The 13,405-nt window shown below is 38.6% G+C and overlaps 1 protein-coding gene across 4 annotated transcripts in view; it reads right to left on the bottom strand.

The window, feature by feature from the left end:
* PPP2R5E (protein phosphatase 2 regulatory subunit B'epsilon) overlaps nt 1-13,405 on the bottom strand; it is a 71,413-nt gene that overhangs the window by 41,142 nt on the left and 16,866 nt on the right. The window contains exon 1 of one of the 4 annotated variants that reach the window (XM_072930503.1): nt 7,933-8,083. The exons of 2 other annotated variants lie outside the window; for them this stretch is intronic. The gene's annotated coding sequence lies outside the window, so the exon portion shown is untranslated. Of the gene's footprint in view, nt 1-6,966; nt 7,016-7,932; nt 8,084-13,405 lie in introns of those variants that run through there. One more of the 4 variants, XM_072930504.1, reaches the window with a different exon arrangement.

Raw genomic sequence — 13,405 nt, 5'->3', positions numbered from 1 at the left:
CCAAAAGCAAGCTGGAGTTGCAGGGATGCTCCACCTGCAGCAGCAAGTCCCTCGGGGACAGCAGCCACCGCGTTTCCTGAGCACAGGAACAAAATCCCTGCTACATCCCAGCCACAGCAAACCCAGGAAAACCTGAAGGCACAGCCTGATCTGCATGCTGGGATAACAGCAGGGAACACCCTCTTCCATACTGCCAAGCCCAGTGCATATGTCTAAATGACAGAAAATAAATATATAAATCTACTTTATGTTGCTTTTGCAATTGCTGTAGAGCTCTCTCACGTTCCCTGGTGCACAGAAACACATTGCCATTCTATACCACTTCTACAGCAAGTTTTTGATCTTCAGATTATTCAGGATCTGGAACAACTCAGCAATAGAAGGGAAAAACACGACATTTATATAATACTCATCTATAACCTGTCAAGTTAATATGTGCTATGCTGGGTATTTTGTGTTATTATGTATTATCATTACATATGTCTATGTAAAAATAACAGCTATTCCTTTAGAAATAGGATCTTCTCCATCACAGAATGGCTCAGCTCAGTTTCAAAGCTATGTAAATGACAAAGTCATTTACTAGTAATTATCCACCTTTAGAGTCTACTGCTCTGTTATAACTAAACCAGGTATTTTTTGCTAGAACTTGCAAAATTGACTGACATAGACTACTAGGCCACTTTTCTCTCCTTTGAACAGAAACTTTTTATTCTGCTTCTTGAACCTAAACGGGATAGGCATTTTATCTCCCTAACATGGTTCTAGAGAGCAAAGACCTAATTTCAGAATATTTATATTTGTCTAAAGAACAACCTTTAGTCATCATGCAACCTTGCACTACCATGATGTACATGGACCTCTTTTCACAAGATCTTTACCTCTCACCTCTTCAAAAACACTAAAGAAAATAATGCAGGGGTTTTTAGGCAGAACATCCTCTACCTGCTTGCCTGCAAACCCATAACAGGGGGGTTTGTTCCTCAGAAATGCTGTCTGCTCCTGGACAGACAAATATATCTGATGACCACTGGGCCTTGGCACCTGAATTTCTATAGAAGTTACTTAGACTCTGCAATATCACTATTAGTCTACAACAGCATATTGCTAATAAAAATAAATATTTGACCCATAACAAATGCAAAGTTGTATATTTAATTCTCAGGAACAAGTCTGAGAAAAGCAGAAACTTTACAGACAAGGTTATATCATGCAAGTAACACAACCAAAGGTATAGCTCTGCTGGGCTTTGAGTCACTTTTCAAAGCCTTCTTAGTTTAGACTGTTACAAATACTAGCCACACATAACAGTTTAGGCATTAAATATAATTAAAACATTTCCTCTGTGGTTACCAAACAATACCCTTCATCATCAACTGCTACCCTCTCTACCTCTTCCAAGCTACTCATTAGTTCAGCTGCTTCTCTGCTAAAGATGATAAACTGAAATTAGATTTCTAGCAGTATTTATCCCCAGCTGTGCTGTGGTCACAAACTTCATCTTGAAGGTGGTACCCTGGCCAAACTGAAGTCAGGGAGTGCTACTCTGGTTCATTACAACTGTGATTACACCTTTGCTCTAATTGGCAGAAAGCTCATGGCTTACTAATGAATATAAAAAAGGAAGAGCAATCACATCAGTTATTCCACAAAAAAATTAATGGAGAAAAACTCAGCAAGAAAAGTGTGTGCTCTGCAGGTTTATACAAATAAAGGTAACTCTAAAAGTGAGGTGATCTAAACACACTACTGGTGAATTAGCATAACATTCTGCAAGCATTTTTATAGAGCCTTTGCAGGTACAGATCAGCACACATCACACATGCTTTGTATCTGTCCAAAGGAATACCCAGATCACACCTTCCCTGGCTTGCCTATACTTTTCAGAAAGCAGCCAGCTCACAACTAGTCCACTAGTAAGAAATCTTTAAGTTACACACACCCTCTGCATTTAAAATAGGACTTCAAGTGCTTCCCTTATGCCTTCTCTCTCTTCCATGAAGTATCAAATTCACTAATACATTATTAAATGCCAAGTGAAGTGAGCCATTCACAATAAAATTGAGTATTTATGTAATTGCCTCCACAGGACTGAGGTTTATCAAGAGAAGGCAGACAGCATGCTAGGTTCTCTTTATGCTCAGGCTGTACCAGTGGGCACATACACAGATGGCCCTTTCCCAAACCAATAGCCAACTTGCAGCCAAAGTAGGTCAGTGGGCAACAGAAGAGTTTTTAACTATACAAATCCAGCAGCTTCAGTATCCCATGAAAACAACAGGGCAGGAGCATCAAAGTTGTTGAGGTGCCAGGACTAAGTTGTAGCTGTAAAGGCTAGAGAGCAAAATCCCAGCCCATCCAGTTCTCCTCCCTGTACCCCACATGGCAGTTAATTATTTAGTCTCAGAGATGCCAGCAGTAGTCAACTAATTGCCTTCAAGCAAATCAACTGAAGCATCACTGGTGTGTGACTTACTCCTGCCTCTGACAGAGGCATTAATCTATCAATCCTGAACAGAGGAGCTAACAATCCAGTGAGCTGTACACCCACACCTCTGGTTCCTGTCATTTTCAGAGGATGCTACAGAGCCTGTTTCATTTTCATATCAATGCCAGCCTTATGCTCTTGGCAAATGGAAGCATGAGCCCAGCTCAGGAACTCCTTTGGCAGCAGAGGCTTGCTGATTTGAGGGTCTAATTTGGTATTGCTTTTTGCCATTCCTCTGGGCTGCTCCTACCTTTGCCTGTCAAGGAATTTCTCACAGTCCTGTACTACTCCTGTAACACTCCTTTCTGAAGGGTGCCTCTTTCTCTTGTTTCTCTCAGTCTAGAGCTGGAGCCAGCCCCCAAGCCAGCCCCCAGCTCCTCCAAATGCCATCTATTTTTACCCAGGCGCTGCCGTCTCATCCGGATGCTGCTAATTGGCCCCTTAGTCACAACTGGAAAAGTAACCTGGCTGAGTAACTCCTTCTGAGCTGCTGCACTGGGGACTCGGTGTGCCTCACGTTCACTCAGACATGGAAGCTTCCAGTAAATTTGTTCCAGGGTTTAACACAAATTAACCAGAAATTCGTTTCTAAGATTTTACAGCAGAGTCACTTACATACTTTTTTTTTTTTTAAATAATAGCCTTCCAGCACAAGATGTTTAAGGTTCTAAATCCTTAAGCAAGCACCATATAAAAAAAGACAGAACTGCAGCACTAGAGATCAACTTTACCCTGCCTATTCACCGTTTTTTTTCCCCCACATATTACCTACACCAATGTGCAAACTTGCAAGGATTACTCAAAAGAAATTACAAAAAAAACCATGTAAATTTAGATTTTTGAAGACTGAAGCAAGCAAAGACTATACACACAAAAAGCAACCCATTTTGAGGAGGGTGCTTTTCCACATGGACTTCTTTCTTATGTATGTGACACAGCCCAGCTTGCTAAACAGCTATAAAATAATGTTTCAGACATCTCAGTGAACCCTCATTTCCCAATCACTTTGCTAATGAAAAGTTGAAACATCTTCGAATTTCTTCCCTACTATTCTGTATAGTTATAAAACAAATTGGTACAAACAGGAAAAACAGACCATGAGAAAGAGACTAATTAGGCAGCTTTTATTAGGAAAAACATTGGGAAAAACAAATAACAAAATGACTTGAATTCATCCTAAATTATTTTACAGTCTTTGTAATACTTCATTATTCCACTAAAAAGCCAAATTTAAATGCTTGTTACTTAAAAGCCACTACTTTAGAAATATAGTACATAATTAGAAAATTGCCATTTTATTAAGAGAACCTGACTCATTTTTACTAATAGAGACTGGAATTATTTAATATTAATAGAACAAATCCCTTCTAGAAATTCTGATGTTACTACAGACAAATGCGTCATGTGTTTTTGACAACAAGAATGCAACTCTCAGATATCCTGAATGTCATCTGTAGTAACTAAAAGCAGAGTTTTGACAGGTTAGTAATTCTGGTTTCAGTTCAATACTGGCAGGATTGATACTATTTCCTAGGACCAAAGAGAGATCCTGTTCCACCTTAGGAAGACAGCTCAGGCTGCCAAGAGTAAAGGGAAGGACCTTCAGCTGTGGATCATTAAGAAACAGCCATTTAAAAAAAACGGATGTTTTGGAGAACACAGCATCCAGTAAAACGATGGAGCACTTTTTCCATGCTGGACTCAAGAGAACTTAAAATCATTTATTCTGTAAATGAGAAACTGAATGCTTCTGTGATGGTTTGTTTTGCTGAGAAAGGAACTTCTTTTCACTTGAAATAAAGGCTAAAACAATCTGCTTTAAATGGGATTTTGCTGAAAAGAAAGAACACATACAACAGACTGTAAAATCCTTGCCCAGCAAACCAAACCACCATTAGCTGGCACATCCCTTCTTCCCACTCTCACAAGAGTGAGGTTTGGCTGGGGTTATTTCTCTTTCTGAAGGAACAGTTCCATATGGCTGTGGACAGCCTTGCTCCTGCCTGAGAACTCGAGTTGATTAATTACAGAATAGGTGTGCACATCTCTGTACCTCAAAACCAATGAGGCATCCCCAGCTCGAGAGCATTCCTCTCACTTTTTCAACTCCCAAACCTTATGGTTGTTCATCAAAAATGCTGGAAACAATGTTTTGTAGTTTCTAGCTGTGGACACAACTGTGATGGGACAGACATGGTCACTCCTGGTTACATATTCCAACTCTCCAAGAAATGGTTCAGGCGTACCCAGGAAGTTTTTGCCCAGGTAAAGGTCTGATGATTTTCTCATAATTTTACAGGCGACTCCTCTCACCCAATCTCTGAGCCAGATCTCTCTCACTGCACACAGCCTTACCTGGGCACCCAGGCTGCCTTGGCCTAATGCAAAGTTTCAATCAGGATTCAGCGAGGAAGAGGAAATTTTAAAAGCTGCTTGTGTAATAAAATGGAAAATGACAGGTTCTTCTGCTTTGGGCACTACTCTTCCCACTCTGAGATAATCCTTCCTTGAGGCACCTGCACCACTTTAGGGCACTCAGGAGGCAAGTATTTACTCCTGGCCCTCCCTTCAATAGCTCAGATATCCGAGAAAAAAATCAAATTATTCCAAAATTCATCCAGCTTGTAGACAGATGTAAGCTCACACATATGCATTTTGATTAAAGTCACAGTAAGGCAAACAAAACTGTATTATTATACATTAACGTATTATTGTACAGAACGTCACCTGTTCAGGAATAAAATATTATCATTTCTTCACATCCTCACTATCTCCAAGGAACAGCACTTTTCTTCTGTTTCCAGTGTTCCAAAGTGCTCAGACTTTAAAAGGCTGAGGGGAAGTGGCTGAGCTCTCCAGCAGCAGCAGCACTCAGCACCTTCAGCTGCAGAATGAAAGGGCTGGAGCAGAGCTCCCTGTGCTGCTCTGAGCTCTTCCCTGCCCTGCACCTGACACAGCTCCTCCCATACAACAGGTCTGTCCAGTTCCTCTCTTCCCCATTCTGTGACTGAACAACAAACTCCCCTGCCTTTTCCCCCTTCCCTGATCATCCCACCTTTTTCTTGGCATCCCCTCACAAGCTGCCTTTAACCCTTGAATTTCTGTAAGTCTAGGATAACAATCATTAGTCATTTTCTTGGTTTGGGCTTCCTGAGCCCGTAAAGCAAACAAAAAACAACTAACAACAAAAAAACAGGAAGTTTATTTTCTCATTGTAAGTAATGAACTCATTGAAATCTTGGGAGGAAGAAGTTTAGAACGATTTCAACATGTTTACGGTGGACAAAAGAAAAACAAAACTACCTTATGACCATAGTAAATGTCTGGCTTACAGTACTTGAGACTCCTAATGTTTTCTTAATGTACACGGGGGAGAATACACAGGAGGTGTATGAAATTCCACTGGACTGATATTTTGAAAATAAGCTACTTTTTTATTATGCCTAGTAAGCAATGCTGATGTCCTTTCTTAAACCAAACTGAAACACAGTATTTAATTCCTATGAAAAATATTTAAGAACACATTATTGGTACAAACACTTCTGGATTTATAACTTTCACATAAAAAGTTTGAAAGCTCTAGTTCTGATTTATTTTTTAAGTAAATTTTACCTTTATTCTGAGCATAATTCTCTACCTCCAACTGGAGAAGAATTAACTCAGGCCCTGGCATGTTCAATGACAACTTGAAAATTTGTCTTAACTTCAGCAAAAAGACAGGCAAAAAATAAACTGAAAATCTCTCTTTTGGATTAGAATACAAATACAGTCCCTCTTAACATCCTTGCTTTATTAAAATGTTACCACAAAACACACCAGCCAGAGTAACACAAACATTAACACTCATCTTCCTTCACCTTTCAAATACTGAACCTGATTCAGCAATCCTTAATCAGACAAAGTGCTAATATAATCAAATGAGAATTATTTCTGGCCATCACAAAAACTGGTCTAAATTCTGAAATGCAGGAAAAACTGTTACAAGGTGGGGACTGATCCTACATTTCTTCAGTTCTCAAGCCTAGGAGAACTCTGCAGCTAGGATCAGGTTATATGATGATTTGATTTCCACCCACTGTCTCAAAGCTCTAAAAACCAGAAACAAAAGTATTATGTCAAAGCATTAGCTTCCCTCTGACTCCACTGCAATGCTACAGCAAGAAAAGATAAAATATTCTTAAATGGTATCAGCTGCTAAAGTATAACTTAAGTATAACTTAAAGTATAACTTTATAACTTAAGTTATAAACAAAATCAAAAAGTATCCTACTTGAAACTTGGAGCCTAAAACACAAACCACTAGAAAAAAGCAAAAAAAAAAAAAAAATAAATAAAAATCCCACCAAAAAGAAAACCCTAACACCATATCCTCTGTTTAAGCATGAAAATTTCACAATTAGTCACTCAAAACTATATTTCAGAAAATACACCTTTTAAGTATATAAGAAACTACAATAAAATTATTATTTTTTACAGACCTCTCCAAATTGAAGAGCGTTTCCTTCATTACATCCACAAGATGAATATGAAATTTCCTTCAACAAAGCACTCCAATTAGCATCCCTCCTTTTAACCTGAGTGTTTACTGAAGGTATGTTTAGAAGTCCAGCACCAGCCTGTAGTCTAATTCACTTGTCTAACGAGTGAATTATATTCATAACTGGATGGTGATTAACACTAAACAACCCAACGCTCACACAAACAGCACAGCAAATCATTCTTTTCAAACTGCCAATCGCTGAGGTCAAAACATTCATGCTTTTAAGTCAAATTACAATCAACTTCCTCCCCACCCATTCTATTATTTCTTATTCATGCATTGACAAGAGCATGGAAGCCACTTCACAAAAAATCATGGGTCTCTTGGAAGAACCTACACTATTTAAAAAACAAAAGAGGGAAAGGGCTTCTTGATTTTTAAAAATAAAATAAGAAAAAAAAAACAACAACCAAACAAAACCCAACCAAACAAAACCCAATCAAATTTAGTTTCCCCTTTGATTTGCTTTAGATATTTCCTTTTATCCTCTCATCATTTTATCCTTTATAGTGCTCAACTAAACCACCTTTAGGACCAAGCCAAATATTTGTTTTCTACTACACATTTTCTTCAGAAGTTATCCTGACTAATATAGCAACACTTTGAATTACAAGAAACTCACAGGACTCAGTTCTGGTCTCTGAAGAAATGTTAGGTTTAGAAAAAATTAAGAAGAAATTAAAAAATACTGTTTTTCACTTCTATTGGAATTCATGCTAGAGCCCCTCTTTATCTTTCCAAACTACATTAACGTAATTGAGTATTTTCTAACAAAATACTATCAACCTCCTTGAAATACCACTTCTGACAGCAGCAACAGCACAGGGAAGATAACACAGGGAAGGACTTGTCAGAGCTGGAGTTGGTGCCCGCAGCAAAGCTGCTGACACAGGTTTCTGCTTACCCAGGCTGGATCCTCAGGGCAGCTGTGCCAGGGGAGCCACGGCCATGGCCTGGCACAGGAGGCGGCTCCACAGCTCCTGGCTGCTACAACTCACTCCAGTTTTCCTGGATAAAGCCACGCCGGCCAGTCCTTTCATCATCTGCATAATCCCAGCCTCTCTGATTGCTGCGCTGTAATACCAGTGCCCCAGTGAGTTTTCTTTCCTGAATTATGGCCACGTAGAACATGACCAGGGCTGTGCCAAACAGGATGATTAAGCAGCAAAATACGAGGAGGCATGAGTTGTATTATTACTATTCCTATCTAGCACTTGCCACAGAGATGAGGGGCTTGTGCAGCCAATAGCAGCTGTGCACAAGGCAAGCTCCTCCACTCTGACTCGCTTTCAAAACAAGAGTAACTATTTCTTTTGAGCAATTTTATTCTTTGGTTGCTTTGACACTGAGCTGTATTGCATAAGTTTACAAATCTCTTCCTTTTTCAAACTCTACCTTGAGACAGCATTGGAGGAAACCCTTAAAAAGGCAGTCTCGAATTATTTTCAGAGAACAAGAGCATAACCATTTCTCAACATGATCTATTGAATAGAAATTCACTGATATAAACATTTCATATATTTAAAAATAGATCTATATCAAATTGCCGAAAATTTCAGATTCATCAGCACACTGTTTCATGCTTCCAAACTTCTTAAAAAATAAACCAAAAGGCAAGTTTTTAGGAGTTCATATAAAACAATAAAATATCCAGGAAACCTCATTTAACCTTGTTTTGCTTTCCTGTTTTTTTTGGATATATGAATATGTAAAGCATGACAATAAATTACTTCATGCTCCACTACCAAATTAGTTGAATAAACACTGAAAGCCCACACAGATGAATTTTCTGAAGCCATGAAAGATCACAATGGAGGGATGTGCTATTCAATATTCCCTAAGAAAGCATTTACTACTGAACTCCTTCCAGCTGACAATGAGGATCTCCAATGCATGGGGTATCAGCCCTGTCCTCAGCAGTAAACAAGAGGGGAGAAAGGGCAGGCAAAGATAGGTGTGCTCAGTCAGGAAGTGAGAAAATAGAAGAGCTTAAGCAGGATCCCAGTTTAAAATTACTTTAACACTATGGCCTTTCTTTAACCTGGTGAGGCTTGCTAAAATGTGCTAAGAAGAGGAAAAAGATCCGGTGAAGCAACAAAATGAGCTATGGATTTCAGTTAAAAATTTTTTAAAACCCTAAGAGTACAACACTCTTAGGGAAAAAAATTAATTGATTTTGCATAATAAAATCAGGAATTACTCTATTACATTAGAACAAATAATAATTAATTTTAAAATTTTATTCCTAAAGAAAAATAGACTTCATGCTCAAAATGAAGCAATACTGCTCCAGCCTGAATACCTGAATTTCACTAGGCACTTCATCATCTCTAATCAAGACTTTTTAAAATGTTCGTGATAGTCTCATTTTTGAAAAAACAGAAATAATTCAATCAGATTTGTTTCTATTAAAATAAAATTAGAACAATCTTTTAGTTACTTAGCTGTAATAAAAGCAATGAATCTTAAAGACTTAGCATAATGTCATGTGTAATTTTTATCTTGTTTTTCCTCAAATCTGACAATAATAATTGTTTTTAAAGACTGTCATTTTTATGCCGTATTACTCACAAGATACCAATGTAAAAGAACACTGAGAAATAAAGAGTCAGATTAAAAGCATCCATTAATTCTCAGTGCTCAACTGGAGACATCCTGATTTTTCTGGATGTTTACTCAGCACTGTGTGATACTCGGGACTAGCTCCCACCAAGTTCACCTGCACTTTGAGTCATCCTCCATTCTGTAAATCACCACCTCGTGTCTCAGGCTGAGCAGCAGAAACAGCCAGAGAGCAGCTCTCAACAACCAGCAGAGATTCAAAGAGCAGGGGAAAGAACAGAGGCTAATTCCTCCAAGGAAACATCCTACTAGTCTAACTCATGAAAACCTCACTTTTCTTCCCCAATTCCTTCCTGCTTTTCCAACAACTCTGACAGCTTCACAAGGGGGAGAAGCTGAGGTCTTAGAGCTGCAGATTTAGGAAACTGCAAGCTGGAAGAGGCTACCAAAGCAGGTAGTTTAACCTAAATGAAAACAATCCCTAAAATATCCTACAGAAGCAACCCTCCATAAATTAATCTGGTAACGTGTGCTGAGCTATAACTTCCCAAATTAAGAGTCATGACTTTTAGGAAACTCACAGAGAGTTTATCATCCATTTAAAGGGCTCCTGCCAGCACAGATTTTTCCTCACTATTAAAACCACATGGTTCCTGCTTTAGCTGACAGCATCAGTTCTTCTATTTAACCAGTATTTCCCCCCCATAAGACATGACCATATCTGCCCATGAGACTTTATTAATAGACCATTCAAAATTATTTTTTCATTATATTGGATAAGGCATTTTCTCTGGGTTTTCCATCTTTTAATGGGTCTACATCTCTCTTATCCTCCAACAGCTCCTGCAAGTTTGACCATGATGCATCCTTGTACTGATCTTAACAACGATGCCTCCATCACACCTCAGAGGAAACCAATCACCCCCATCTGCTCCGTGAGGATGACACACCTATACTCTGGTTAATAACAGATGCTAAAATGCCTGGTCATTCTCAATGATGAGAACACTATCTAGCTGTTACACACAGAGTAATCTGCTGTCTCAGAACTCAGCCAGTTTTGGGCCAGTGTTCACAGACAAGGCAAAAAACTGACCAAGGGCACAAACAGCACCCCTGACAAATAGCAAGGGACCACTAGGGGAGTTCTAAAGCACCATTTCATGTGGGCAAACAGGCACTCTTTTAGAAATACATTTTTATAACTCTGAAAAACACCCCTGAAATTTAAAAAACTGTATACAGCAATTTTAGCCACATTACTGCACAGTGTAGTAGCAAAAAAACAGTCAAACAACCAAGAATGTATTTATGAAAACTGAAAACTACTTTCTCTCAAAAGCAGAACTAGCAGGTGAGATAGATCAACACAGGCCCTCTGAAAAGTCTCTTGTCATTTTCTTTGCCTCACTTTAAAAGTGAATAATATCTTTTTTTCTTTCATGTAATTTTGACAAAGTCTCCTAGGTTTTAGTTAAATCTGCCTACAATGAAATGATCATTACTAGAATATGTAGGCCATGGTAAACTCCACTTTCTATTTAGATTTAAACAAGAGATTGTCATTCATTTGGATATTATTTTGTGGCTCAACGTGAACTTTGAGTGCAACATGCTGAAAAGATAATGTTATTCTCCAGTTTCTATAGCACCTGTTAGAAGCTTCAGGCACACAAAATCACATCTATTCCAAAGGTACAAAACATTAATCACCTCTTGTGACATTTTGCAAGTTAAGTATCTAATGTGCTCTACTGGAAATGCTTTGTTACCCACACGTGTGCAAACCTCTGCTTCAGAAGCAAAACTATCTCCCTTGAAGTTAACTATTTAATAGCCTGGCACAGAGATCCTCTCATCAACTCTCCCCATGGAACAGGTCACAAAAGGAACCCCACTTAGAAATTAATTAGAAGTTCATCCTCCCTCTTAACTACCCTGGTCCTGAGCAGTGGTTTCTTTAGGCCTTTTCTCTATGTTTACTCAGGCTGCAGAACACCTTCACACTATTGTTATCTCTCTTCTCCATACCTATAAGAGAAAATAACAAAAAATGCTGGGATACTTCATTTCATGTGTCCTGGACAGCCTCTCATAGGTCAGAAATGAAATGGCTAAAGAACCTTTAAATTGTGGCTCAGCAACAAGGTGAGAAACCATGGCAGCTCCCAGAAGTATCCAACGTGCAGGGATGCAGGGAGGAATGATGCTCATGCAGGGATGAAGAAAACTTCCCCTCTTGGATCATCCTTGAAGCCCTACACACACCTAGCAGAAAGCCAAGCCCAGTCCCACCACCTGAGTAATGATGCTTCTGGTCTTCTTAGGGTGCTCCCAAAGGCTGCAGCACAAATTAAACCCTTCAGGTAAACTTTCATTGTGTTATGGCTTAGAAAAATGCTAATTGTAACACTGAGCTTTCTGGAAACTTCAGAAAACTACACTCCACAGCTTTTAACTTCACAGCTTTTAAGTTACATAATCATGATCAGAAACAGTATTGTTCCCTTTGAAAATGAAGTTCAAAATGTTGCATAAACTGACATAAGTTTTTTGTTTTTTTTTTTTAATATAAGACAGGAGGAGAAAGGGCTCAGGGTTGGATTTCTTTTGCCCTCCCATCAAGAGGGAGGAAAATATTTGTAGCTGAACTCTTTTTTTTTTTATTCAATATGAACAGCAGATCATATCCAGACAGTAAGTACCTTTTTAAACTGCAAGTCCATTGTCATATTTATCTCACTAATTCTTCCAGTCATTAAATGTCTATTTTTTTTAGGCAAACCTATTAAACAGCTTCCTAATATTTTCAAGTAGTTTTGGTCCAGGTAGCATCTGCCAACCTCTGAGCTACATTTAGCATCCTCCCACAGCTGAAGCCTAACAGACTTCTCTATTGAGACTTAAATCAGCAGCCTCTTTGTCTCCATGCAACTGCTCTTTTACTGAAAATGGTATGGCAGCACACAGAGCACAACACAAATTTAAGCACTGAGGCTGGGAGAAAACTTCTTGTTGTCTGAAGGGGGAAAAAAAGAGTGAAATCCCACTTACTTCCTCACTGGAAAAAAATAAAATGCAGGCCCACCCTCCCTGCAGCCATATGGATGCCATCACTGTGGCAAAAGAGACATTTCAGCTTTCAGAATCTCACTGCCCTGTCAGCCAGTTCCCATCCCTTCCAGGGAATGGATCAGATGGGATAATTTTTAAGGGTCTGTACCAGACAAGGCCATGTTTTACATGGTAGCTTTTTTTTTTTTTTTTTTATAAAGGAAATCTCTACTCATGTAAATAAGCTTCCCTGCAATTTACATCTCCTAACAAGATTGTCCTAAATTTTACAAGTACAGTATACTGAAATTCCACACTAACTTTTTCCTTATGTTTAGTATTAGAAGCATGTGTTTTTTTTCAGTATTGTGCATATTGTTGTAAGAACAAATATTGGGACTGATGAGCCAGATTTACTCAACATTGCTGATCATCTTGCTTCTTCTAAAATATGAAACCAGAAGTATTTGTGTTTAACACCAGCTACTTAGAACAAAACAAAATAAATACTCGTGGACTTTGAACCCAGTCCTACTATGCAGTGTGCCTTCATTAACAAAAGACTTTGCTGTGCAAACCTGCCATTTGACATGATCATTATCCTTATTCCCCAAACACCTTATAAAATCAGATTATTTATCACTAGGTGAAATGACAAATCCATCATCCCCTAACAAACGGTACCTAATATCTTTATTAGACAAACACAGACACCTGACCTTTGATAACTGGTTTTATTTAAGGATTAAAAAAAAGGTTTT

The sequence above is a fragment of the Taeniopygia guttata genome, chromosome 5, assembly GCF_048771995.1.
Source record: "Taeniopygia guttata chromosome 5, bTaeGut7.mat, whole genome shotgun sequence".
Classification (NCBI taxonomy): domain Eukaryota; kingdom Metazoa; phylum Chordata; class Aves; order Passeriformes; family Estrildidae; genus Taeniopygia; species Taeniopygia guttata.
The sequence above is the reverse complement of the archived record's forward strand: the minus strand, read 5'-3'. Positions and strand labels throughout refer to the sequence as shown.